Source organism: Astatotilapia calliptera, chromosome 11, assembly GCF_900246225.1.
Source record: "Astatotilapia calliptera chromosome 11, fAstCal1.2, whole genome shotgun sequence".
Taxonomy (NCBI): domain Eukaryota; kingdom Metazoa; phylum Chordata; class Actinopteri; order Cichliformes; family Cichlidae; genus Astatotilapia; species Astatotilapia calliptera.
The window spans coordinates 13,368,591-13,395,356 of NC_039312.1; the positions used below are offsets into that span (position 1 = coordinate 13,368,591).

The following is a 26,766-nucleotide window of genomic DNA, read 5'->3' on the forward strand; positions in this document are numbered from 1 at the left end:
GAGAGTTTCCACAAACATTATCTCAAATTTCAACATCACCCTCCTCAGCACAGTATTTAAAATGTGTTAGCGTCCAATGTTCTGCTGGAAAACGTAAAAGGTGTCCATGCCGAGGTGTTGCATTAGGTGTCTCTCAGAATATGTGGGGCGGTTTTGTGTGTGTGCTTGAATACAGTTTGTTTGGCTGCTGATTTGCTTGGTTATTTGCTTTTTCGTTACTTGCTGTGCTTTTCTTTTCAAACCTTTACCTTTGGGCAAAATCTGAAGATCACATCCTGCAAGAGTTGTCAAGAGCACATATGAGAACCAAACAGGGCAACAGATCTGTTTTTGAGTCTTTTTGTGTGTGTGTGTGTGTGTGTGTGTGTGTGTGTGTGTGTGTGTGTGTAATACAGGATGGGAGGGTTTCCACAGAAATCTCCTGATGGCTCTACTACAGAAATAGTGTGTGGGCTCAAACAGCCAGTTGTTGTTGTTGTGGGGTGTTCACACACTGAAATAGAGTACAAGCACACACACACACACACACACACACACACACACACAATAAACTAACAAAACTCCAAACAAAGTAACCTCAGGGCAAAATTCAATTACTTCCCTTGGAAAAACTGCTACGTAGAATACAAAAAAAGTTTAAAGACATAGTTGTATGTGGATTTGCGAATAAGAGCGTATAATAAAAGTAATGCCATGCTCACTTTTTTTTGCTTTTGTGGATGGGAGCGTCGCAGATAATTATTATAGCTATCATATAGCTTGTTTTAATGGTATATGACAAAAATATCAGGCATAATAAAGTCATGGCTAGCTTGCTGAATTAATGCCCACTGACATGGTGCATAACTGTTGTTTCTAACAATGTCAGAGTTACACTATAGTGGAAGTAAGATTCTCAATAATTGCACCAGACTACAGTCTACGCACATTTCACACAGGAACTTCACTTATTTTTGGTCAGTTCAGTTATACAGCTTTGAATGTTAGGTGGTAGGCAAACATAGCAGAGCACACTGGCGTAGCATTTCTATCCATCTGTGTGTGTGTGCGTCAGCTGCTTAAACTTAAAAGTAAATGTAAAGCTGTCAAACAATAATAATATATAGGTAAATATATAGCTGATACATTTAAATAACTGAGTAGTCAAATGTGCATGAAAACACTTTGTTGTGTGTACTGCTAAGTTAAAGCTAAGCTACATTAATAACCGAACCCAAGCCCACACAAGTTTCACATTCTTTTGAAACACTTAACCTGTTCCACAGATATGAAGTCACTGCCAGCAGATCATTAGCTTAATTAGCGCTCCTTCTTTTAGCCGATACCTTGAACTTCTGATTGTTTTTGGCCTAGTAGGTAAGTGGCACTTCCCCTTTATAAACCCACGAGGACTAAATATTCAAAGACACCGTGAAGAAAACAAGTTCATAAGCATTACTTTCTATAATGAAGATTTCTAATATAGCACACAAAAAAGAAAAAAGCCAGACAAAGACAAAGGTCAGGTAATGATGCCCACATTTGCAGTGTTTAACTTAATTTATCTCTGTGTAAATACCTGTCCAAATTATTAGAGAAAACTAGAGCTTACTGAGTAGTTTCTGATGCACTATTTTTCTAGAGGTACTTATCCTCGCAAACCTCTCAGATGAGGGGGAAACCACTACTTAGCACAGCCATACAAATGTAGAGCTACAACTTGGCCAGTCACCCATTTGCTCACTGAGTAATGATGTAGCTCACACAGAAGTACCTTTAACCTGCATTACATCTGAAGGCCACCAGATGGTGATAGTTGTGATTGCAAAAAGACTTCAGCTCTATAAAAGTCTATGGGGAAACAGATTTCTGACTTAGCCCTCGTAAACATTTTACTGTTTAATTTATGGGCTCAGTTACTCATTTTGGGTCGTATTGGATAAACAATAGAGTCTATTTTGTAATCTATTTTTCAAAATAGAGGATTATCTGTGGTATGAAACCACACTGAAACTCACTGGCTAACAACTGGTCAGAGGTCTTTAACCAAGTAGGTTTAGAGTCAGACCCGCCCCTCCTCATCACATCTGGGGGGTAATTTGGCTCTCAGGATGACAACAATGGAAACGGTCGGGGGTGTTAAAAGGGCACTTCAAAAACAAATAGGTAATGTCACAGCAGTTACAGTCATCTTTTACACAGACTGTGCTACTTGTATTGTTAGTAAACCACAATAATTTAAAGAACAGACATGGTTTGCCATCTTCAAAATGAAAATTTGCAGTAAATAACTGAAAACAAGATTTGTTTTTTTGTTTGTTAACCTGTAAAATTTGAAATTTGAGAAAACATAACAAGTTTAAATTTAGGACTGGTTTGTTTGTTTTTTTGTTTCCATGCTGTAAGAGTGCGTTTAAAAGAACAAAGAGACAATTTGCAGCGACGTAGCAACATTAGCTAGGAAGCTAAGCCAAGCAAATTTTCTTAGTTTGGAAGCTAAGCTAATTTGCTGGTGCTAGATTAACATTTACTGCACAGGCAAGAGAGGTGTATCAGTATACTTTTCTATTTCTTTCCTAAGCTAACACGTTTTTAGCATACAAAGCAAATGTCTATAAAATCACTGACCTAGAAACATAGTGGGCCTTGGGGGATTATTACAGTGGGAATATGAAAGTGACACCACCGCAAATATAAGATTCCACAAAGTTCACTGAGGTTACTGTAAACTTATTATTGACCATTATGAGGAATATTCCGGGAGTTGTTTATGTGCCCGTGTGTGTGCACGTGTGTGTGTGCACGTGTGTGTGTGCACTGACTGTAACATCTGCCCAGGATTTCATAACCAAAAATAATTTTGAAAAAAAGAAGCAACAAGCAGGAATTGGGGATGCAAGATGAGAATAACAAACATTGTTAGTCTTTCATGTGGGACAGAGTTTTTCTAAAGAGCGCACTAAAGCTACATGCCATATTTCAGGCTGTGCACAGGCTGACAGGCATTACTGTTAGTGTGAGCTTATGTGGCTAGGTAGTTGTGATTGATGGCTGTATAAAAAGAACTGGAGATCCCATCTGGGTCACGTCTTATCAGGCTGACTGATTCACATTGATGAAATCATGCTGGCTTGTTAACCCGCCCAGTGGAAAAACCCTAAACCAATACAGAGGAAAACAAGGCAGCATCAGAAACAAGAGAGGGAGATAGATGCATGTCAGGGAGAGTAGAAAAGGCTGAGCAAATAATGAGAAGGAGGGCAGCAGAGGGAAGATAAGTGGTAAATAGTGATGTAAAGTCATGGCAGGAGATGGATTAGGATAATAAGAGCTGACTGAGAGGAGCGAGAAGGGAAGATGTGGGAGATCGAGGTAGAAAGAGAGAGTGTGAGAGCTGCAGCGTTGGAGCTGCACACTGCAGATGTCCATTTTACAGGCGCATGCAATATTTTTAGGAATTTGGACTGCAAATCACCACTGTCTGTTGAGAAGATTGGTAAGAGAAAAAAAAACTTTTAGCTCATTAGTACTGCATTTTCTCCCTTTTTTTTTTGCTTGTAATCAAATTCTTCAGGAGAGCTGAGTCCAAACACCAACACCAGACATCACAGCGATTATTTGCAGAGTAACCACAGCACAGGAAATTGGCTAGAATGCACTGTCTCTTAACATTCATCCAACAGTCCTACAGAGACAATCTGCTAGTATAGTTACACTGTAACAACCCCCTCCCCTCTTCCTCCAACCAAGCTGTGCAGCTCAAATGTGGATGTGTGCGTGTGAACATGCATGTCTGTTTGTCACGTTTCATATACCTGCATGAGCTCTTAAACACAGGAAATTTTCTTACTTTGTTTTGATATATTTTACTTGAAAAATATTAAATCAAACAGGCAACAACAACAACAAATCTCCCACTACAGATTTCTAATGTTTGTACATAACAGTGAAAAAAGAGATCTAAATCTGCTACTATATATACTGATGGAACATCTGTCTTCAGAGGTTTAACTGAACAAGCTTGTTTCAAAGAAGCAGCAGCCAAAAGTCACATTTGACAAGTTTTCTTGCAAAACATGACAAAAAAAGGAAGATGAACAACACCTGCGTAGGTGACACACAAAAACTCCAAAACATGAAAAACCTGTGAATGACTAAGTAAATTACATCCAAGACACTTCAAGTGTTTCTAACAGATGAATATACATATGACAAAACAGGGAGGAAAACACTCCATATGCATCTAAATCAGCCCACAATGTCAGTTTATTTTCCCTCCAGATGCAGGTGGGCCTAAGAAAACCAGATCACTTCATTCTACTGGCAAACAAGCAGAATTATGCAAGCTGCCCGTTTGCAATAAAACTCCATGCCACAACCTGATCTGCACCAGTTGCACTGTTTACATAGTAGTGGGTTTACCATATTGACATGTAGAAGCAAGCAGAACGTATACTGGCATGAACGTCAGGCTGCCACCCTGTCTAGTAATAGGTTATGTGATAACAAATAAGTTAATGATAACAAATTGCTGTATTCAAGTATCTTGTACATGCAGTGTATGAGTTTGTGAAACTATAACAAAATCTCTAATACTTCTGAAACACTAGGTTTTCAGACTTTTTGAACAACAGTTTTAGTAATGAAATAATTTTTGTAGTTCTTATATTTTCCTGTTATTTATTATTGCTAAATAAAAACTGAAGCTTTCAGTAGAAAAATCATTCAGTGGTACTTTTCATTTGTAAGGTCTGTAGTATACAATATTAAATTCCTTGAGGTGATAGCTGCTGGGCATCAGCGCTATATTATTAAAACAGTTGAATTTTATATATTTAGCACCTCACTGACTGATGATAAACATGGTTTATCATAGTACTTTGATTCAGATTGAAACATGATGGCAACAAAGGTATATAACAACTATAAAGAGTAGCCTACTTGCCCACATAACCTTTGCTCTGTACAATCACACACAGTTCCATCATTAAGTTAGCTTGACATCTCTAGTTTGTAGAAATACCTTTTTTGGCTAACGTTTGTGTTCCAAGATAAACTCTACACAATGACTTTCCATTAACTTTTATTGACGTTCGAGTATTTATTGAGATAATACTTTCATGAGCATAACCTGTACTAAATGTGATTTTCATTGAGCACCAAATTTTAATTTGTTAGCAAATGTAAACATGTTAAGATGCTAAATCTGGAAGGTTAGCATGTGTTACCTCTTTTAAAAATCACAAAGAGCATGCTGTTACTCTAGCTATTGATATGCTACCATGCTTCTGGTAGCTTACCTCAAAGCAACTTTGGGGCTAATTATGGCCTCAAAGAGTAATAGTGTGTTTAGACTCTTTCAGAGTCAGGCTTTGCCTTTTTCTTTAGCTGTCACAGTGTGTTCATGGAGCTACAGTAGTCTACAACAGACTTTATGAAGTTAATGAGCAGTGTTGGGTAAGTTACTTTAAATTAGTAACTTAGTTACATTACTAGTAATGTAACTATCAAAAGTAACTCAGTTACCTCAAGTTATTCGTTACTTTCAAAGTAACTAGTTACTAGGGAAATTAACTTTGGTTTTATTCAGAATTCTCTTATTAATGTGTTGGTTCCCTAACTGGATACCAGCAAGGATGCCAGTCTTCTAGCTTGCTTACATGTTAGTGCTATCCTGCCACAAATGCACTGTGTCACCTAATGGCCTGAACCTAAAATGTCAGTGTAGTAGTGTGAGTGCAAGTTAATGATGAAATGAATGAAACTAAATTAGAAATGAACAATGTTTGTTTTTGTGTCTCACTTTTTATCTGTCTGTTTTAATCTATTTCTATTGTTTCAAACCTCTATAAATGCAAACACATAATTTTGGGGTTGGTGCAACAGTGTTATAAATCTAATCTTTGTACGTAGTATCACTAGGAAGAAGCAGTGGATAACAAAACACGACATAAACTTTTGAAAGGTATATTTATTTTTATCATTGAAATGGGTAGAAAGTATACTTTTAGCAGTGCCAACACTAAACTGTACCTCAGACCATTTAGGAGCTGTAGGTATCAAAATAGTGCAAATAATTTAGTGCAAAAATGGTTCAACATAAACACAGTGAGGTTTGTCCATTCTTTGTAAACTTAACTGAAAACAGCTGAACTGCACCAACTGGAGACCTCATGTTCAGTAATGGCGGGCAAACTTAAAAGTATTTTCAGCCTCACAAAGAAAAATAAAATAATAAATATTTTTAGCCACATAAATAGTCAATATTTAACCAAAATAATATTTCCTCCAGTCAGGTCATGTAGATAAATCAAATATGATGGTAGATTTAGTGCTTCAGTGGTCTAAGATTCTAGCCTACGTCACAGCGTCACGTGCACTTTTTATGTCCAACACGGAAACTGCAGTTGTGGTGCTTTCGATTGTACTCGGAACTCGGAAATTCTGCCTTCCGAGTAGGAAGATGTAGGTAACTCCAGACTGCAGATGAGCTGCATATGTGTTTAATAGTAATTTGTTTTTGTAGAGGGCTAGCAAAACAACCGTTTTCGAGGGCGTCGCCATATTGGAACCCCGACTTCTCTGACGAGGCTAACCAGAACACCGTTTACTCGAGTGTGACATCATTCCCAGGTCCGTGTTTCAATTTCTGAGGTAAGTCGAACGCAACACACGAAGTAACGAATAACGACCCTATCTAAATCCCAGAAACGATAAACGCGTTCCTGATTTTGGCATAATAACTAGTTACCGTGCTCGTTACCACAATAATAACGCAGTTACTGTAACGCGTTACCTAATAACGCATTAGTCCCTACACTGCTAATGAGTTAGTTTATCATTCAATTCTGGACAGAACATATTGTTCCTGAAATATTATGTCTGGTGCACCAGTGGTTAAGGCATACCACACAACCACAATGGCCATGGTTCAATTCATGATCAGAGAAACTTTGTAGGATCTTTTAACTCACTGTGTTCCATACCTTTCTATTGTGTTAACTTTTTTAAAAATGTAAGATGAAAAACCTCCTGAAGGTCAAGTCAAACTGTAGAAAAAAAGGCTGTCTGGCAGCTTTGCCTGTGCTCGATCTCGATGAACTCTTTAACTTCCAGGAGATATCTGACTGAATTTGAATTAAGTTTTGTCTATCGCACCAAGATGACTGTATATTATATTAAAGAAAAACTCTAAGACAACGAAGGGTTAGAGTTATGTGCTTAGCCATAACCATTCAAGTTATGTAGTTGTAGCAATCTACCCATCAAGTCTTCTTTTCAGTGAACAATCAATTTTGTATTCTGATAATGAAAGTCTGAGAAAAAGCCCAAATTCTTAATTGTAGCAGCTTGACGCAGCTCACCACTTAATGTTGAGTCATTAAATTGGACAGGCAGCTGAGGATAATATAGGAGAAGGCAAATATTGCATCAAACAGTGATGTTTGCACAGCTTTCCCTAAAGAGATCAGAAACCTCCAGTGGGAGCTGCTTGCATTACCCAGGCCATTTAAACCAGGCAACCAGCCACCTAACCACTGCTAAAAAGCAACAGCTCACACATGAAGTGAGGGACAGAGGATTGAGGATTACACACAGTCCCCCTCTCCAAACCGCACCAGTGGACAACTTTACACAACACATTGTACTGACTGAAGATGGCAGGATGGGTTACTAAAAATGGACACAGCTAACTTCTAATAAGAAACATAAACACATGGAGGCAGACACAAAGTCTGCTGATAAACCTGCATTTGCAATAATATCAATTCAAGATAAGCAGGGCTCTACCATACAAAAAGGAAAAAAAAAATATGGCACTGTCATAGCAACAAATATAGTTTAGGATCATATATGTGGTCGTACACGTGGACAATAATGTGGAAGCATTGGAAAGAGTCAGGGCAAGAGACTAAGAAAACTAGTTGCTTATATTTCCAGTGTGATGCAGCCTAATTAATTACGTATTTATTGTAGAATTAACCAATACCTCATGCACTGAACTGATCTAATAAGGCAGTCTAAATTAGTTCCACACATTTAGTAGCAGCACTTGTTTTAAGCTGCCCATAACAATTCCATTGACGTTTGAAAATAGAAACAGAAGTTCTAAATTTGAACTTAAATTTGGCCCAAACTGATTTTTTTTGCTCATACAAGTACTCTAATTCACCCACACAGCTCCGTAAAACCTCCTCCTTAGTTCTACCTCTCATGGCACAGAGCTTGCTGCCCAGATACTTAAATCTGAGTACACCACCTGCTTCTGGGACACAAACCAAATTAAAAAAAAAATCAATATGCATTTAAAGGAGTCATATCAGTATATGTACAGCAGTAAGCCAGTACGACGTTACAGATAGCACAACTATAGCAGTGGTTTAAGGGGGAATTTACATCTCACAGTGGTCTCAGTATGATTCAGTGTAAAGTAATGCATTTACTGCATTAAAATGTTTTGGGAGTTTTTTGACCCACTTCCAGATTCTAGTTTCTAGACGAGTCCTGACCATGAGGAGTTCTGACCTTGAGTCTCCTGTTTCTGTGTTTGAGATTATGCCCGAGATTATGACTCTGTATATGGGTCAGATTTTTTGTATGATTTATTAAGGTCTTATTTTCAAGGGAAGCCCGCCTTTTGTGACCATCCTTAAGACTATTAATTAGGTGATTTTGTACAGTTGGTCAGGTATAATCCGATGGGATTAGCGGCTACGCTCTTTAAATAGAGGTCTGCAGCCAGGGATTAGATGATCGCAGCCAGTTGTATTTAAGAGCAACAGATTTTCATCTCCTCGGTTTTAGTTTTAGGGTAAAAGAGCAGAAACGGCCACTGCGCTGTTTGTTGCTATGTGCAGCATTTAAACGTGCAAATATTGAAATGAAAATCTGGGGTATTTGCTCTGCTGGCCTCATTTCTTTTTAGCAGTGAGTTTGTTAATAAATCTTTGCTATTGGGATGGGATTAGCTGGCATGGTCTAGGGCTGGGGAGGGCAGTACCAGGGGCCCTTTTACCTTCCTCCCTTCAACCATCCTCCTCACATCTGGATACAATGTAGGAACAGGGCACTGAGGCCAGGCAGATAGCTAAAGGGAGGCTGTCTGTGTGCTGAGGGATTCTTTACAAAGCGTCAAGAGTGTTGTTGCATCTGCTGCTAGTAGCTGTGGATGTTGGGGTGTTAGGGTTGTGTGTTGTGGATGGGGGGGGGGGGAAAAGGTGGGGAGGGGGTGCTAAAAAGCTCCCTATCTTTGGTCTCTTCTTTCCTGTGTAGTTGACTGCAAGGCCCGGAGCAACAGACGAACAGAGAGACAGCTGGGAACAGAGGTAAAAAGCAGACAGCAACTAGGAAACACAATGGGAGACCAAAAACAGGTTTCTGTTCTTAACAGGCTAAATGCACTGGATATGATGCTGTCAAAGATTAAATACAGTTATAACTGTGATATTACTAAATGAATACTAAAAATGAAAACCACTGAAGCTGCAGATTTTTTTAATCTACACAAAGTTTTTCCCAAATTTTCACACAAAGGCAACTTTGCCACCGACTGTCCAGAATGATGTGTGTGATGTTAGTAGGAGGTAATGTTGCCTCCAGCTAATAGCCTCAAACACTCAAGCAGGCTCAGTAGCTGATTAAGTCAGATCACTTCTTTCAATTTTCATACATCCATTTCTTTCTTTCTTTTTCATATTGTCAGATTTGTAGTCTTTAGTCCCAACTGATGCTAACTCAAGTGGCAGCACCTGAGGATATTTGTTAGACTTCTCATTGTTCCCTTGGGAGACAAAAAAAAAAATCTTTTAGTAACTTTTTTTCCTCTTGAAAGCGAACTTTACTTTTAATATTACATAATAGTTTGATCTAAGAAATAGACAAACATAGGCAAAGAGCTCAACTAGTCTCTACATCTTCAGCTGGTCTCACTTGAAAGAGCACACAATGCAACGTATGTCACTCCCAGTCATAACAACGCTTCAGTATTTGTGCTACTTCTGACTGCAAACTATAACCTACCAGCCATATGGAACAGACACAGAAAGATAAAAAAAAAAGTTAAAGTGATAAGGTTGTTTTCCCTTCTCCTTCCATGTACAGGAGAATCCTCGAGAGCAGATCACAGACACGCACATGGCCTCCAATCTGCATCCAGATTGATTTCATCACGCATGCATGCTTGCAATTCACCTGGATGTCTGAGCCACACTGAGATTTCGGGTGAGCTGGCTAGTCTTTGGGCGACCCTCTTCCCCCTCACCTCTGTCCTCAGTGAACCTGACGCCTGCTTGACCCAGAGCACCTCCTGGTCCTACTTCCTCAGTGCCTCAGAGATGATGTAATCACTGTTCTATGACTGTCCCTCTTCTCCAAGAGGGCTTTAATTTTGCTATAGTTGAATAGATAGTGGTCTCAGAGTAAATATTACCCAAATTTGGATGTTTTTCTGTTTTTGTTTCTTTGCTCTTTCTTGTTATTCATTCTATTGATTCATTTTGAGAAAAAGTAAAACATGAACATTTGGGGAGTTTGTTACAGCAATTGTTGTATTTTTATGTTATATTCCCTCAGCAGGAGGCGGTTCCTCATCCATTATGATCAGCATTTGTTTGTTTGTTTTTTGTTTTTGTTTTTTTAAACAGAGTAAAGTCCATCTTTCCATCTATAACCCCCACAACCCGCACGCACACACATACAAACACAACTCACTAGAAAACATCGTGGCAAGGTTAGGCTGACATCAGTGGCTAACGATCAGTTCCTCTGTGGGCTGAATGATTAGCTGCAGTAGCCTGGAGACATTTCCAGCTTGTTTCCCTAAGTTAGTCAGACATGTAACATCACTGGCCTTCAATCTGGACTAACTACATCCACTCCTCTTCCATTTTCTCTCTGATTCTGTGTCCCCCCTCCCCCCCAAAAAGACTTCTTCTAACTAATAGACGTTGCTAGCAATGTAGTAGTAAATATGGGGCACTTAAGATGGATCAAGTCAAGTGGAGAAGTAGACAGCAGACTTTAAAGTGTGTTGTATTTAAAGTTTTTTTTATATAAGAATGGAGCGACAACAGTAGTTAATGAGGAGGTGTGTGTGTGTGTAGGGACAGTGTGGCAAGAAGTAAAACAATTACTTTTAAAGTGGTTATTCATAACTTCCTCTTTTTTTATGTTTGCATTTTTAGTTCCCATAAGTGGCATTTTCTTTGTCTGTGCTGCCCAAGTGGAAGTCACCTATTCTTAACTTCTTCCCTGCATATAAGTTTTTTTGGACTGTGGTGAATTTTCCAAAGAAATCAAGCCTTAAAAAAATCTGAACCTGTACATGTAAGCAATGGGGTTCTTAAAAATTTCTGTAGGCACTTGCATCCCCATTTAGTGTGTTTATTAGACGGCAGGGAATGGGTATGTTAAAAAATGAACCTCTCTTCTTAGGAATGGGTTCACCCAACCCCCCACCCACCCTTAATGCCCTCTGGGCTGCTGTGAGTTTGGATTAAGTTTGGGTGCTGCGTCCCCTCCCTGCCGAGCCCTGTGAAACACACACAGATACCTACATGCTAAGTGACTGTGTCGTCTTGGTTTATCAAACCTTAAAAAAGGACAGACATAAAAACCAGGCCAGGCAAGGTAGAAAGAATGCAGAGATGGAGATATTTCAAAATATTCTTCAACTGATGTATGCTTACGCACAAAAGAATATTCTATAACGAGACACATATTTCAATGTAAAGTAAGTAATAAATCAGCAGTAAATGGTGTTTATGTAGCCAAATTGAAGGTCTCACTTCTTAAATTTCCTTTGTATAGCTATCTAATTAGACCGTGTATGTGAGTGGTGTGCAGGATATGTGTGTGTGTTTGTGTAAAGCAGCAGATCAATAAGGGCAGTCTACTACAGTGACATCTGGGCTGGACAAAGACTGCCGTTCCTCTCCTCTTCTCTCTCTCTCTGAATCCCCAATCATAGCCACGTGGTCCTCTGGGCTGTTTCTCTCAGCTAAGCTTATTTCTCTTCTTTAATCCAGCAGCAATCACAGCAACGATGCCAAGCTTCGGTTCATGGACGCAGGCAGAAATCTATTAACTATGATCACTATGTCAGCTCAAACCTGATAAGTGCCGCTAATGAATCCAGCGCAGTCAGCTCAGCGCTGCGTTGCTCCTGGTTGTTATTTCATTGTATCGTCAATAATGCGTAAGGCGGAAAATCAACATGAGTGACGGTGATGGACAATGTGGCTTGTAATGTGGCAAAGGAGCTTGTGTTTGAACTGAAGCAAGAGTCAGATTTTCTGCAAAAACTCTCCAACACATCCCACTCTTTGTAACTGAAGAAATCTATGCACTGACAAGACTCTGCAACACTGCTTGCATCCCTACAGGCCCAACCCTGCTGTGAGCGTCGTCCGCTAATAAATGGCGGCACTGATAAATGGAGTCGATATCCAACACTGATCATCAGATCATCAGCCACTCAGCGGGGCCCACCCCTGATTTCAGTGATGGTCCCAGCCTACTCACAGCTGGTGAAAATATTATTTATTAGGGCAACTAGTAGGAGTATCAGCAATAGCGCTAATCAGACCAGGCAAACTGTCAGTGGTGGAAAACTGCAAAAATACTGGCACACACCTACACGTGTCAAAAAGGTACAATGTAGCGCAAATGTATGACACACTGGTTTAGCAGTCGATATAACAGTCCGACTGTTATATCTTTTTCTATTTAATATCTGGTTCATCCTGCGCGAGTCCTGTAGAGGTTTGGGTTCGCTAATTGAAGTTTTTAACAAGTTTTGCCTCAAGAGCAGAAGGCTAATGTTAGCATGTAGAGTTAGCATGGCTGCTAGAAAAAGAGAAGAGAAAACTTTGCCATGCTTTGTAAATGGCATGCATTTGGCTCTTGTATCAGGGCAACCAGGCTTATTAGACACACAACACACATAGCTCAGGTATGGAGATGATGTTTTAAAAATGTTTGTTTGCTAGGTTTAGTAGGATGAGCTGCCATATTTAGCTAAGGCTGCCAGCAGCAATTGCAAATGCCTGCTAACATTATTTTAGTGTACTTTCTATTTTGCACTACAAAGTATGGAAATATAGGATTTGTATTAAATTTTAAAAGCTCAAATTGACCTGTTTCAGGGGGGTGTTGTACTAATTTAGTTATTTTATTCTATTTGTTTGTTTTTTCTTTTTACCAAGAACCAAAGATCCAGCTCTTACCATCAGGTATAAAAAGCACATGCAAATACACACACGGGTTACGCTGTTGATTTCATTATTTAAAATGGAAACAAACGTATGTGTTCTTGGGGAGCTTATACCTAAGAAGAAAAGAGTAAACATATAAAAATAGATACTTTATATATAACCTGAGTAAAAAAATAAATAAATACATTGCAGTAAGAGGAACCCCTCACACTAACTACTCCTAACATCACTAAAATACTTTGGAAATGAGCAATCTCTCAATGACTAAAAATGCTACCTTGTGTCACAAACAGTTTCCATTAGACTCTCAGTGGATGTGTGCAAATGACAGTATTAAAATGTCATGAAAAATGTGGAATTTAGTTGAAAATCATTACTGTAGGTTGCACCTACACCCACCTAAACCAGCTTCAGCTAGTTTATGAAGGGAACTGTGCTCTGCCATTATTGTATCAGTAACCCTAGTAAGGATAGATATAAAGTAAGCTGTGCCAGATGTACTCTATATAAATGTGCACACTGGGTTTTTCTGGGTTTCTTTCTGGAAAAAAAAAAAATCTATATATGGCTTTCAAAGGGAAGTTATTCACTCCTATTAGGGCTTGCTGTCTCAGAGGGGTTTTCCACCACTGTATTAGTAAACTTTAGGTGGGAAAAAGTGAATCCTTCCCAAGTCTGAAGATCACACTTTGCTGAATGGATGCGTACTTAATTTAAAAAATAAAAAAAATAAAAAAATAAAAAAAAACACACCATTGTCTTTCTCTCCCCACCCCAACACTATGAGTAGATGACTAAAATGGCCTGTGCCTAAATCCCCTCCCTACCCCCCACCAGCTCTAACCCCTTAACCCCTCTCCTATCTTAATCCCCTGATTACTACATCATTTTATTTGGGTCTAATTTAGACAGATATCTGTCTTCACAGTTTAGTACCTGGACAATGCTGCTTGGCTTGGCACAGACTGTATTGATCCATACGGGAGGGGGTAGAGGGTGCAGGTGCAATTGGAATAAAGGGATTAACTGCACACCTGTTATCAAAAGTTTTAAGAAAACTGTGGGCACCACAGGAACAGAAGTTAGTAGAGAGGACAAAACATCCACTGGAAATGTGTAGGATGACAGCAAATGCAAAATTCCTTCTGATTATCCTAAGCAGTAAGCAATACGTTTCCCACGGAGGGCTCATTTATAATTTAATCCAGGAGCTTGGTGTTTCTAGGCTAACACAGAGAGACTGCCCTTTCAGAGTGGAAACCCCCACCATGTAGCAGGGAATCAATGCCATCACCAGAGAATAGACACTAGACCCCGTATTAAAATGATGTGGCTGTGGAGCACCAGTAAAAAGACAATAAATTGTTTGATTTTTTTTCCTCTTCCATTTCTGATTCATACCAGAAAATTGTTTTTGCGTTCATCATTGCCCATCTCCAATCCAACTTCAGCATGTCACAAAGTTACTTAACCATGTAAAGGCAGATGCGTACATGTTTGCTTTCATGTAAAAAGCGCTGATATGATCTAAAACATAACAAGGAAGAGCTGAGAGAGGGAAGGGGGGGGGGGCGGCAGGGCACACGGAATGACTTCAGACTATATGCCTCTGCACAAAAACATATCTGTCCTCTGATTTGATTACTTTTTTTCCTTTCATATCAATTATAGTTTCAAACCACACAACATTGCCACGAACGGTTGGGACAGAGATGAGAAAGTACGCTCAAAGCAGGGTAGTAATTACAGTGGAAAATGGACTGAATGGATCGGATTTACGAATTGTGTATGCAGGACAACACAATTAGCCAGCTTTGGAACCATTCTCTGTGAATTCAGCAAGGTCTTAGATACCACCAACAGAGAATGCTCACACCCCAGTATTACAGGGAAAAAGGATTTTTACAAAGGTCTTTACTAAAAGATTTAGACACTTAAGCCATTGCCATTTTCTGAAAAAGATACTAACAGGGATTATTATTGTTGTTTTAAATCTGTGCACCCTGCTTATGAAGAGGAACATTCATGTTTCTTGCCGACTCTTTTTTTTTTTTTTTTTTACTTCCCATCAGTTCATAAGAAAAATATACACTTTTTTTAGCCAATGATTTGCTCTTTACACTGACTATTTATGAAGTTTTTCTCTTAAGGTCTATGCTGGAAATGACTCAATGAGAGCATCAACAATGAAGTGGAACAATAAAGCTCGAGGCCAGACAGACAAAACACTGAGCTAAAAAGTCACAATAGATCATGCACATTATATCACTACAAGCAGAACTTTCCCACTGAACATTATCAGTTCATCCTTTCTTAATGTCTATATCCTAGAGCAGCTTTAATACTGATTGTTGAGCAAGAGACAGTTAGGCAAATCATAAGTTTTACCCCATGTCCAGTTCTGAAAATCGACTATAAACAAGAGTCTGTATAGTGTTTAACCCCCCTCCAGTGTGGTGAAGGTAAATGACTCTGTACATGGTGAAAAGGCACAAGGCAGTAATGAGTAATGAAAACAGCCGAGTTAGTGCTGCCATTCAGTAAAGAGCCTGCTGCTGTGGAATGTGAGGCGCCATTCATTCACATGGGTTAAAAATGCATTTCTGCCACCACAAAGCCCTGCCTTGTCCTCATTGTTTCTCGCCACACCAATAAAACACTTCTACACTCTGAAGGGACAATACAAACCCCCACTCCAAAAAAAAAAAAAAAAAAAAAAATTTAATTGCTAATTTTACTCCCACAGATACAGGAAGAACAGGAGGGGAGGAGTTAGGGGCTGGATGAACTTTACAAATAAAAAAAAAAGTGTCAGGGTAAGATAAAAAGTCAAGGTATGGCTCAGAGTTTGATCTTGATAAGCACAGGGATGGAAAACTGAGTGCACAAACTACGTGCGACAGACAGGCAGTTCTACTGAAGATATACGCAGCACTTCTTCGGTTTATGCAAAGACACGCAGGTGGAAGGCAATCAAACACAAAGGCTTCACTCGAGCCATGCATAAGCTCTCCGGGGACTTGTTTGTGAATGTGAGGCATCTGTGCTTTCCAAAAAGTTCTCAACTCCCTGAACATGACTTACATTTGTATTAGTCAAGTGATGAACCGTCATAATTCACATTTAAACACAGGTCATGTTCCTCTTTCACTCTGCTGCGATGGTCAACAAGTGACGTCACTGCTTATTTACTTCTATGACATAACCTTCTAAGAAAAAATAATACCCCCAACGCTGAACTCGTCAGCTAATCCTGTTTACAGCTTTTCCTTCACTCTTGGATTAAGAAAAGGAAAAAAACTAAACAAACAAAAAAAAAATCAATTAAACATTCAGAAAAACTACTTTTTTCCCCAAACACCCCCCTCCATAACTGACTAAATCTGTTTGCCTATCACACCTATTCTTGTTAGTATCCATGAGACTCAGATCACACGTAACTGCTATTTATTATCTAACAGTCAATTTGGGGAAGTTAGATCATTTATTGTTGTTGTGCCGTGCTGCAGGGTGTTATATTTGCTGGCACGAGCACAGGGCGAGAGTCGCAGGCCTAGAAATATTTAACATAATGTCTGAAATCTAACATGGGGGAGACAATGTAATCCTGTCTGCAAAACAACACACTCTGCCTCTCTTCCTCCCTCCTCCCTTGTTCGCTCCCTCCGCTCTCTACTTCTTTCTCTTTCTGTATGTGTTTGTGTGTGTGACCCTTACACAGAAGAAAAATGCTGTATCTTTCAACAGCTACAGGGGAAAACAGTATGCCACAGAAAGTCAATCTCAAAGAAAATAGACAAGAGAAAACTGGCAGCTGAGAGTCCCGTGCACAATTAGAAACAAAGCCGTTGTAGCGGGGGACAGTGAAGGGAACACAACCCTTTTGCCAAAATTTTCTTACTTGTAGGGAACAGCTGAATATCACAGTATTTGGTGTATACGCATGTGTGTGTGTGTGTGTGTGGAAACTCCACTCGATACAAAGCCACCATTATTTAGGCTCCTATTTGAAGTCAAACTTCCTACACCAGCAGATAAAGAGAACAGCTACCCCCCTCCTCCCTCCCTGTGTGTTTTTTCATCATCTGTATTGCTCAAACTACAAAGCAGGAAGGTGAGCCTGTTTTGGCACATGTGCACACTGCCATGCATGCGCACACTTTCTCCTCTATCTCTACTGCAAACTATGCTTTTACATAACTGTCTCCAGTGACAACTTTCTTTACAACCCCTTATAATATGCATCACTTTATTGATTTTGTTTTATCCTCCTTTATCACCTACAGTGCAGCTATCATTTACACTTACTGCTACCATTAAGACGTTTGAAAGTGTTTTATGATATAGTTCTAATATCCCCGTGAAGCTCCTTTGGGATGTCAGTTTTGCCTACTATTTGCATAGCACCATTCCTAAGTGTATCACAGGATTATGTTGGCTTCTACTTCTTCTTTTTGTTGTTGTTGCTTTTCCTAGCCACAAGGTTCCACTTATCAGTCAAACATTCCCCAAAATGACCCTTATCTCCACTGTAGCACATGCCGGTTTTTTTTTTTACTGACCTTCTCTTAGTCACTTCTCTCTCGCCTCTCACTTAAAGGAAATGACAAGGTTTCAAACTAAAGAATGTGTAACAGCCAAAGATTGCAGGAGCACCAGCAGCTGCTGCAGTAGTAGCAGCAGCAGTAGTAGTAGTAGTAGCAAGACCAGCCAGCACGAACACACCCTCTAAATTACAAACAGTAATAATTATGTGAACTCACTTCCTCACCAGTTAAAACAACGCTGAGCAGCTCAAACAGTCGGAGAAAGAAAGGGGGCGGGGGGTGCAGGTTTCCTAAAGCGTCCAAGAGTCCAGATCCAGCAGAGATACAGAGGAGACCCCGCTGTGTGAGCCAGTGCGGCGACTGACAACAGCAGCCCGCTGATCAACTTCGCCACAATCCTGCACGATTACTATTATTATTATTATTATCTCGGCCGAATTCCTGTCTCCTTGTGTTGTAGCTACCACAGTACAGGTTCCTCTCTCTGCTTCTTTCTTTCTGTCTGTCTTGTCTCTTGTCGTTTCGCTGCTGTTGATGCTTTTAGGTGTTGTCGGATATGTCATGACTCAGGGATAAAGTGACACACGGTTGGAATTATGTAGTAAATTTAGCAGCGACGTAAACAAATACTACTGTATGTTGAATACGGCTCTAAAAGATAGTGTACATTATGGCGTGTGTTGTTAGAGGTGCTAGCCAGTTAAATGGTAATTATTTTTGCTTAGGCATTTATATAGTTTCTGTATTTTCTGGTTTCTCTCATCTGCTCGTCTTTTGAGTCAATAACTTTTGTACACAGAATGATCAGATAACGTTGGAAGACGTCACTTTGCGGATTGCATTGAGTAAGACATTTATTGAGTGATTGGAAATAAAGGTTCCGCAGGGCATTGTTGATTTAGATTAGCCTGTAGTTTTTGATGTCACTTCATTAAAATTAATAATTTCATGTATTTGTTACTTTTCACGTTGAGTCACTCCATTTCCTACAATTCGCATGCGTTTCAAGTAAAGGAAGCACACTAGGCTGGTCCGCACAGACTATCTTTTCATAAGCCATGCAACATCCCCCATGTCACAGCGAGATTCAACAAATCCTTCCTCTTTTAAAACCACCACACACTACTTTCTGATCACATTTTCTAGCATGTGAATGGCAGAGGTTATGAGAGCACCTGAACGCACCGTGCATGGAAAGAAGCCCCATCTGTGTGTGTAAGAGAGAGAGAGATTGTGTTTGTGAAACGGTGAGGTGCAAGATCGAAGGCGAACAAAAGCGAAGAAAAAAAGTTTGTCCTCGCGGTGTCACCAAACCTCTGCCCCCCACGCAGAGGACGCACATTCCACTCTTCGTGCTTTCACGTATGCCCATCGCTTCCTATCAGGGACACGTGAACTGGCGCCCGCATGTGTATTGGCAATTAATGATAAAGTGTACAGAGAAGTGAAGAAGACGCTCATCTCACAATGACCCCCGTGCGCAAATGTGCTCGTGTGTTATATTGGTATGAAATCCCTTTGACACTGGTGTTCTGGGCTTAGTTTTGCACACGCACATACACTCCCTCATTTTTGTATCACAGTCACCTGTATGTACACGTCACGTACACGGTTATGTGAAACAAGGCGAAACAAGCCTCAGTCATCCCAATTGTCTTGCAGTAACCCCCCCGGTTGGAGCTTAGTGCTATTGTGAACCTTTACCATAACAGCAGGCACACATCCTGTAGGTGTGTGTCATCAACTGCGGGGGGGCAAGTAGTAGCTCCTACTTACACTATCTCACACGAACTACACGATCAACCCCCCCCCCCCCCCCCCAACACACACGCGTACGGGCACACACCCCGCATGCAGATTGTGAGAGCTTCAGCAGGCGCAGAGATTGAAAGAAGAAGAAACGCGACACACCAGAGAGCTTCCAGCGGTTTCAGATCCTCATATGTAAGGTCTAAAAGAGCCACCGGACCCCGACTGCTGCCCGGCACCTGTGCCTTGCTCAGTGGCAGTTGTGCCATGTCTATTATGTAGGACACGGCTTCCTAATATGGATATTGCCCCCATCCTTCCCTAACGTCCACCTCCACCCTCCGTGTGAATAAAACAATCTCTAAAAAAGAGAGAGAGAAACTGTTCCTCCTCCTCTTCCTCCTCTTGGATGTTTTCTGTATTGAGCCTCTGAGCTGCCTCTTTTTTTTAACACTACTCAGAAGTCTACAGCTGCCATCTGTGTTTCTGATGCTGCAATGATAGAGTTTATTATCCAAAACATTACTCAAGGAAGAGATGAGTGTGTGTGTGTATGTGTGTGTGTGTCGAGCTGATGGAAAGTTTGCCTGAGCTGAAGGATGTCGGTGGAGCATATTAACCAAGTACTCCACCTTTTATTCAAACGCGTTAGTTTGGTTTAGTCCCTTTTTTCTATCCTTCCTTTTTTTTTTTTTTTTTTTGAAGGATCACATTAGGTATGAGGAGTCTCACAAATTCGAAGTATCATCAAACTGCTGTGACTCACTCAGTGTCTGTAAATCTGTAAAGAGTGGAGAATTTATACACACTTGTACATACTTCTGGTTATGTTACATTGTGATAGCCATACACGATATATACACACACACTGTTATATATATAGAAATACATATGTATTTAAACCAACCACTACACCCTTTCTTGCATGTAACCTATTTATAAATCTAGATCAGACAATCGCATACCACCTACAACCAAATCCAAACACCGACGAGATCGCCCCTGTGTTTTTCTATGTGTCTAAAAGGCAGGGAAAGACGAGATGTGCGTACCTGCGTTATCCAAAAGAATAATCCAGGGTGACTTCAAGAAGCACAGACAATCCTAAAGGTGAAAGCATGCTCTTTGCAGTGTATGCTGAAGAGTATGATTGAGTAGGTCGAATCCATTCTGTCCCGTGAGGTGGGGGGGGGGGGCAAGGTTTCCTCTCCGCTTTCACTCGACCATCACGCTTGTGCTTCGTTTTTGTAACACATGCATAAACTCAGCTCTTACCGTTCATATCACACAGGCTCGTGACTTAAAATAAATATGCTCGACTTCGTCTTTGGGTGAGTGTTTTGGCAATTTCCTGACACCCCTCTTCTCCAACCGAATGGTTTCTCACGCATTAAATGGAACTATCTGCTATTGTCTCATCAGCGAAAAGTTGTTGATACTGCTAAGGACTCAAAAAAGTGCGTCAGGAGTGTGAAACTGCCCAACCCAACCACTTCTTAGAAAAACGCTCAGGTTTTTGTTTTGTTTTGTTTTTTAATGCCACGACACATAAAGACACAAGGTGCCGATGAAATTTCACTCTTCTCCCGTCGAGTCTGATTATATTGACAGTTGATCCAGGATGTTGTTGAGATCTATCTAGAGTATAGAGATGATAAGGTTTATCTTACTGCAATATATATATATATATATATATATATATATATATATATATATATATATATATATATATATATATATATATATATATATATATATATATTTACATATTGCAGTAAGATAAACCAATATATATATATATAAATATATATTGTTAACCATATGGTTAACAAAATCTGAGTAACTACATTGTGTGTTTAACCTTGAGAGAACCTCTTTCCCTTTTTTAACACAGCTGTTACATACTGTACAACGACACATAGATAATATGCTGCCAGCATATTGTCTCATTCTCTGCTTGTTAAACATTGAGTGTTTTGTTTTGTTTTACTTGTCCTTGTGGTAAAGCCAGTATAAGCCTGACACGGTAACTATACAAGCGATTTACAGACAGAATTTGCCCTCAGTTTAAAGATTTAAAACTGGTAGGATAGTCTTACAACGTGTATCTTCTTCTTCTTTTTCCTCTTGATGGAATGCATGACTATAGTCTGGTTTAAGTTAAGCAGGTTGTTAATCCTGTTACACAAACACATGCACAAACACACACACACATACACACGCATGTAGAAGAGACAAACAGAATAACACAGAGAGGTCAATACTAAAATGTCCAATACACAGACATAGGAGAAATTCAATGACTGTCAGCGCACACACACACACACACACACACACACACACACACACACACACACACACACACACACACACACACACACACACACACACACACACACACCGCTGCTAGTTCTATTTTTTTGAAATTTAGTTAAAATGAAATTGTTTGATTAATTGGCTCACTTTTTTCTCTTTGTTTTTAAACATGCCCCAAAAAATGTGAGACAGGAACGAGTAAACAGTGCCTCCCTTGCAGGACTGGAAAGTCTGGAAAAGCATGAAAAATGAATGCGATAGCCCAAAGGTGTGGAAAAGTGTGGACACGCATGCTTATTCAGTTCCAACAATTGTGATTACACTTAAAACTGTATATCAGTGTGGGACCTTTAAAAAATGCTTTTCATTAAACCACCAGAGCAAGTTTTTTTTTTTTAAATTGTCCAGGCATAAACATCACAATACTATGCAAATCAACCCTACTGCTAACAAAATGCTCTGTAGCTTATTGTACTCTGAAGTCATGTGTAATAACTGTCACTCTGCTGTGTTGTTGTGGGTGTTGCGCAGAGGTCAGGCTTGTTTGCTCAGCACGACGCAGTGAGAGGGAGCCATGTTGCTGACTGCTGATATACCAGTGACTTAAGATACACAGACATCTTATCAGCGACAAGTCGTGGAATTGTAATGGCAGGCACTGCTCTTAGTATAGGCAAACCCCCAGAGCTCCATAGGGGGGGTGGTGTGCTGAGAACTTGCACACACTGACGCTGAAATCCACACATCCTTATATACATTTGACATTTGTGTATCATAAACCAGATACGCATCGCTTATTCCTCAGAATTAAGCAGTACTCCTATCCAAATGCGCGCATACAAAAGAACGTGCACACTGAGGCTTTTGAGTAAGGCATCGTATCCTTGTTGAAATGTGATCCATTGAGCTAAACACATGAGAATTAGTGATAGCCCCTCTGGCACACGCTAACAGATTTGTTTAGTAAAACGCACCATTTTTTTTAAATTTGATTTAACCAGAACACAAGAGTGCATGTAAACTTCCTTACACGCACACACGCACGCACACACACATTCACTAGCGCTATTGATGTTCATTATTATCATGTTATTTTTTTATGCATATTTATGCAATCCCACTTATATTTATAACTCATCATACACACACATTAGAGATATGTAGTTCCATGTAGTTGCCTCCATACTCTCTCTCCATGTAGCGTGTGAGTCACTGTTCAGATACTTCCTGTTAGAGAAGAGCCGTCTTTAAAACAGCCTCCCTTTCTCTTCATTCCTGCTTTCCAAGTCAGAGGGAATGTCAGGCCAAACACACACACACACACACACACACACACACACACACACACACACACACACACACACACACACACACACACACACACATCACCAAGGTGTCCTCTCTCTCTTTTCTCTCTCTCTCTCTCCCCCCTCTTTGCCTCTCTGTCTTTTTCTCTCTGAACGAGCCAGCAGAGAAGCTTCTCTGTCGTTTGTTGCCCTTCAGTCTGCACCCAATCTTTTTTTTTTAAATATACCCAAATGAACCTTCACCTTTTTAGAAAAAAAGGATTTGGATTTCTGATAAATATTGCACTGGTGGCACATCTAGATAAACAGTGCATGCATGCATTTCCAAAGTGCTGCATGCATATCTACTTGTGCATGCGTGGCAGACACACACACACACACACACACACACACACACACACACACACACACACACACACACACACACACACACACACACACACACACACACACACACACACACACAGAGCTTGGGGCAGCTCTTATAATAGCTACCCCTGGTTTTAACACAGTGATAGTGCAGTTCTCCAGCCAGCACTGATTCACATTAGTGTGTGTGGCATCAGTGTTTATTTATTTATTTATTTGTATTACCTAACTAGAGTTTCAAATAAAAGGAGAACGTGAATGTGAAATCCACAATTTACTTCAAGCATCAGTAAGCAGCAAATATGACTCACACCCACAAAGCAATAAATTATCTGTTTTTTGGGGGTTTTTTGTTCCTCTATTTAACACGTGATAAATATTTGCTATTTTTGGTAGGGGGCTAACCTGTCTTACTTTAATTTGCCTCATGCTGTGACCCACATTCCTCTCCAAGTTTATCCCTTCTTATCTTAAAATGGCAGTTCTAGTATATGCTCCCATATACAAGCCTTCTCCAGTGACTGACACCTCCAGCCCCCTTGTGCTCAATTAGCTCCTAGTGCATTAGCAACTGCATGCTAATTGTCAGCTGGCAGAGGAGTGCAAGGAGAACCCTCAAGGAGATACCTCGGGGAGTGCTGGGGTATGTGGGTGGGGGTGTGGAGGGATGCTTTGTTGCCTAACCAGCCCGTGAGCACATACAGTATCTGTGAGCAGCAGGAGGAAGCCCACCTCTTGCTGTAGAATGTAAAATATTTATGGGGGATATATCGCATTCTCTCTTTTGAAATAAATAAATAACACCGTCTTCTGGACTCAGATGACACTTCTGCTCAGACCAGGAGAGAAATCAAATGTCTTTTATAGGTTGGAAATAAATAAATCTTGTTGGTACAGAAACCATTTCTCTTTCTTCCTCATGGTAAATTGCGTGTGACCCGCTCGCAGCTTTTCTGTCTTCTTAGGTGATGAAACAAAGCTTGCCAGACCAGCTGCATATGATTTTGAATTTAGGAAGATTATATTCTCTTACTTCTTCATTGTGACTGCCATACAGGAGGAAGTGCTGCCCCCCCCCCCCCCCCCCCTCTCTTTTCTCTCTCTTTTTCTCGGTCTTGTTGACTTGATCTCACACTGCTTTTGGATCTCATCTATTTCCTGCTTACACTCCTCCCCTCCCTTCCTTTTTTTTTTTAAATTCACATTTCTCTCATTCTACCCCTACTCTCCCACCCTCCCTTTTCTCTCTCTCTCTCTCTTGTTCTGTTTTGGTCGGCCACCTTTCCTCTCCAACTTATCAAATTCCATAGGGTGGGGAGGGGAAGTGAGGGTGGATCCACCCACATGAGTGATCATTCAATGCTATTTTAGAAATGTTGTTCTCAGTTGGGGCCAGAACATCCACCTGCAAAGAGGAAGGAAAAAAAAAACAAAAAACAAAAAACTCCCAATAGAATGCAAATCTGTGTTACGTCACCGGATCAGCATTAATGTTCTAGCATCACAGCACAAACATCATTAAATCATGCTTGTAATGGCTAATTTGCTGGCACGAGGAGGGATGATGAATATTAAGGTGAATGACTGGCTCCTGTTGCTGTTGTTAGACCAGGAATGGTGAGGTGTGTATCGGTGTATCAGGCAGGGGAGGGGGGTTGTTGAAAAGTCTTCTCTGTATAAAGGGAAGGTGACTGATTGAGAAGTCCCAGGTTGTGTTCTGTTGTTAATATAGTTATTTGGTGTAATCGTGAAATAATAACATCATAATCCCATCTGGAATGAGAAACTGCGCACTGTGTGCTACACTAAATGAGGCCATTTCCTGTGTGTGTATGCGTGTGTGTGTTTGTGGCAGTGCATTTTAAGCAGCGGTGACTGCAGGAGGCAGCCTGATGGATACAGGATCATACTGCAGCGCTGACATTGTCTTCCTCTTCCTCCTCCTCCTCTTCTTCCTCCTCCTCCTCCTCCTTCACCCTCCCCTGTACTGTCTGCCTGCCTCTCAGCAGAATTATCACTCTAAAACACACACACACACACACACACACACACACACACACACACACACACACACACACACACACACACACACACACACACACACACACACACACACACACAATTTCTGAACAGTCACAGCTGCAGATGCAGGAGCAAGTGCAGCCCTACACTCACTGCAAGAATGCATACACATTAGACACACTAATGAAGCGGATTTTAAGATGACTAAAAGTGCAAGTGAAAAAAAAAAAAAAACAGAGCTGCATGATCCCTACAAGCAAAACTACTGCTCACCCTTCCCTGCAGACAGTACACGTACAGTGTGCTCTTTCAAAGGCAGCCATGCATGTTCAGAAACAAGGTGCTGCAAGAGCAAACAAAAAAGACAAAAAGCACCGATCAGGGGGAGGTGGGGGCTACATAGACTATCACAGGGTTGGATTTCATCATTACAACTTGTCATTGTGTGAGCGTGTTGCAGAAGCCATATGAGGATCCCATGTCTGACTTACACAAGGCAAACAGGAAGTCACCAACATGCACCCATGGTTTATTTTACTGGCGACAGCGAACCTCTCACTTACACCCTGTCACAGGAGAAGGGAAGTGTCCGCTCCTGTCGCAGCCCTTTAATCCAAACACAGAGACAGCTCTGTCTGTCCTCAGCTTCAAAAGAAGCAGGGAGGAAAGAGAAGGAGCTGGTAGTATGTGCACATGTGTATTTGATGTGGCAGGAAAAGGCGAATAAAGCTTGTGTACATGCGTTCTATACATCAGCTCACATAGCGATGTTGAAGCCACTGCTGTTGTGCTGTTCGGTCTCATGCAAATCATGTGCAGTTATAAGTGACATCCGTTTTACCTTTGTGTGCGTTGTGCGATTTGGTAACATCTAACTAATATGTGAGCTTTTTCAGCTCCCCAAATTTCAATCTGCCCTATTTTAATCTGGCTAACTTGCTTAGTCACACCCGCAATGATACCTTGTGTCGCAAGCTGTCATATTGCCATCGTGTTTATTTGTGCAGTGATGTTGTAATTAACACTGAGCCCTAGACGTGTTGCCTGTTTGACATTGTGCCTGACACTGACTGCGGTGATAGACAACCACTCAAAGGCATATGATGAGTATGCCGGCGAGAGGCTAAAGTCTAGACTCCAGGCGACACACCATATGATATTGATTATCTTTTGTTTGGCTATCTCTGCAGCTGCTTGCCTAAAGGACTTAACTCACATTATTGTCTGGCATGAGGCTCTATTATTTCAATCTAGCAAGCTCTG

General features: G+C 40.5%; 1 protein-coding gene across 6 annotated transcripts in view; it reads right to left on the minus strand.

Moving 5' to 3' along the window:
• The window catches only part of znf516 (zinc finger protein 516), a 48,672-nt gene extending 28,029 nt beyond the window's left edge, over nt 1-20,643 (minus strand). For 2 of the 6 annotated variants that reach the window (XR_003273747.1, XM_026183704.1), the window contains exon 1: nt 20,542-20,643. The gene's annotated coding sequence lies outside the window, so the exon portion shown is untranslated. Of the gene's footprint in view, nt 1-17,755; nt 17,932-17,956; nt 18,903-20,541 lie in introns of those variants that run through there. The other 4 variants (XM_026183699.1, XM_026183700.1, XM_026183702.1 and 1 more) reach the window with 4 other exon arrangements.
• Between the last annotated feature and the right edge of the window lie 6,123 nt (nt 20,644-26,766).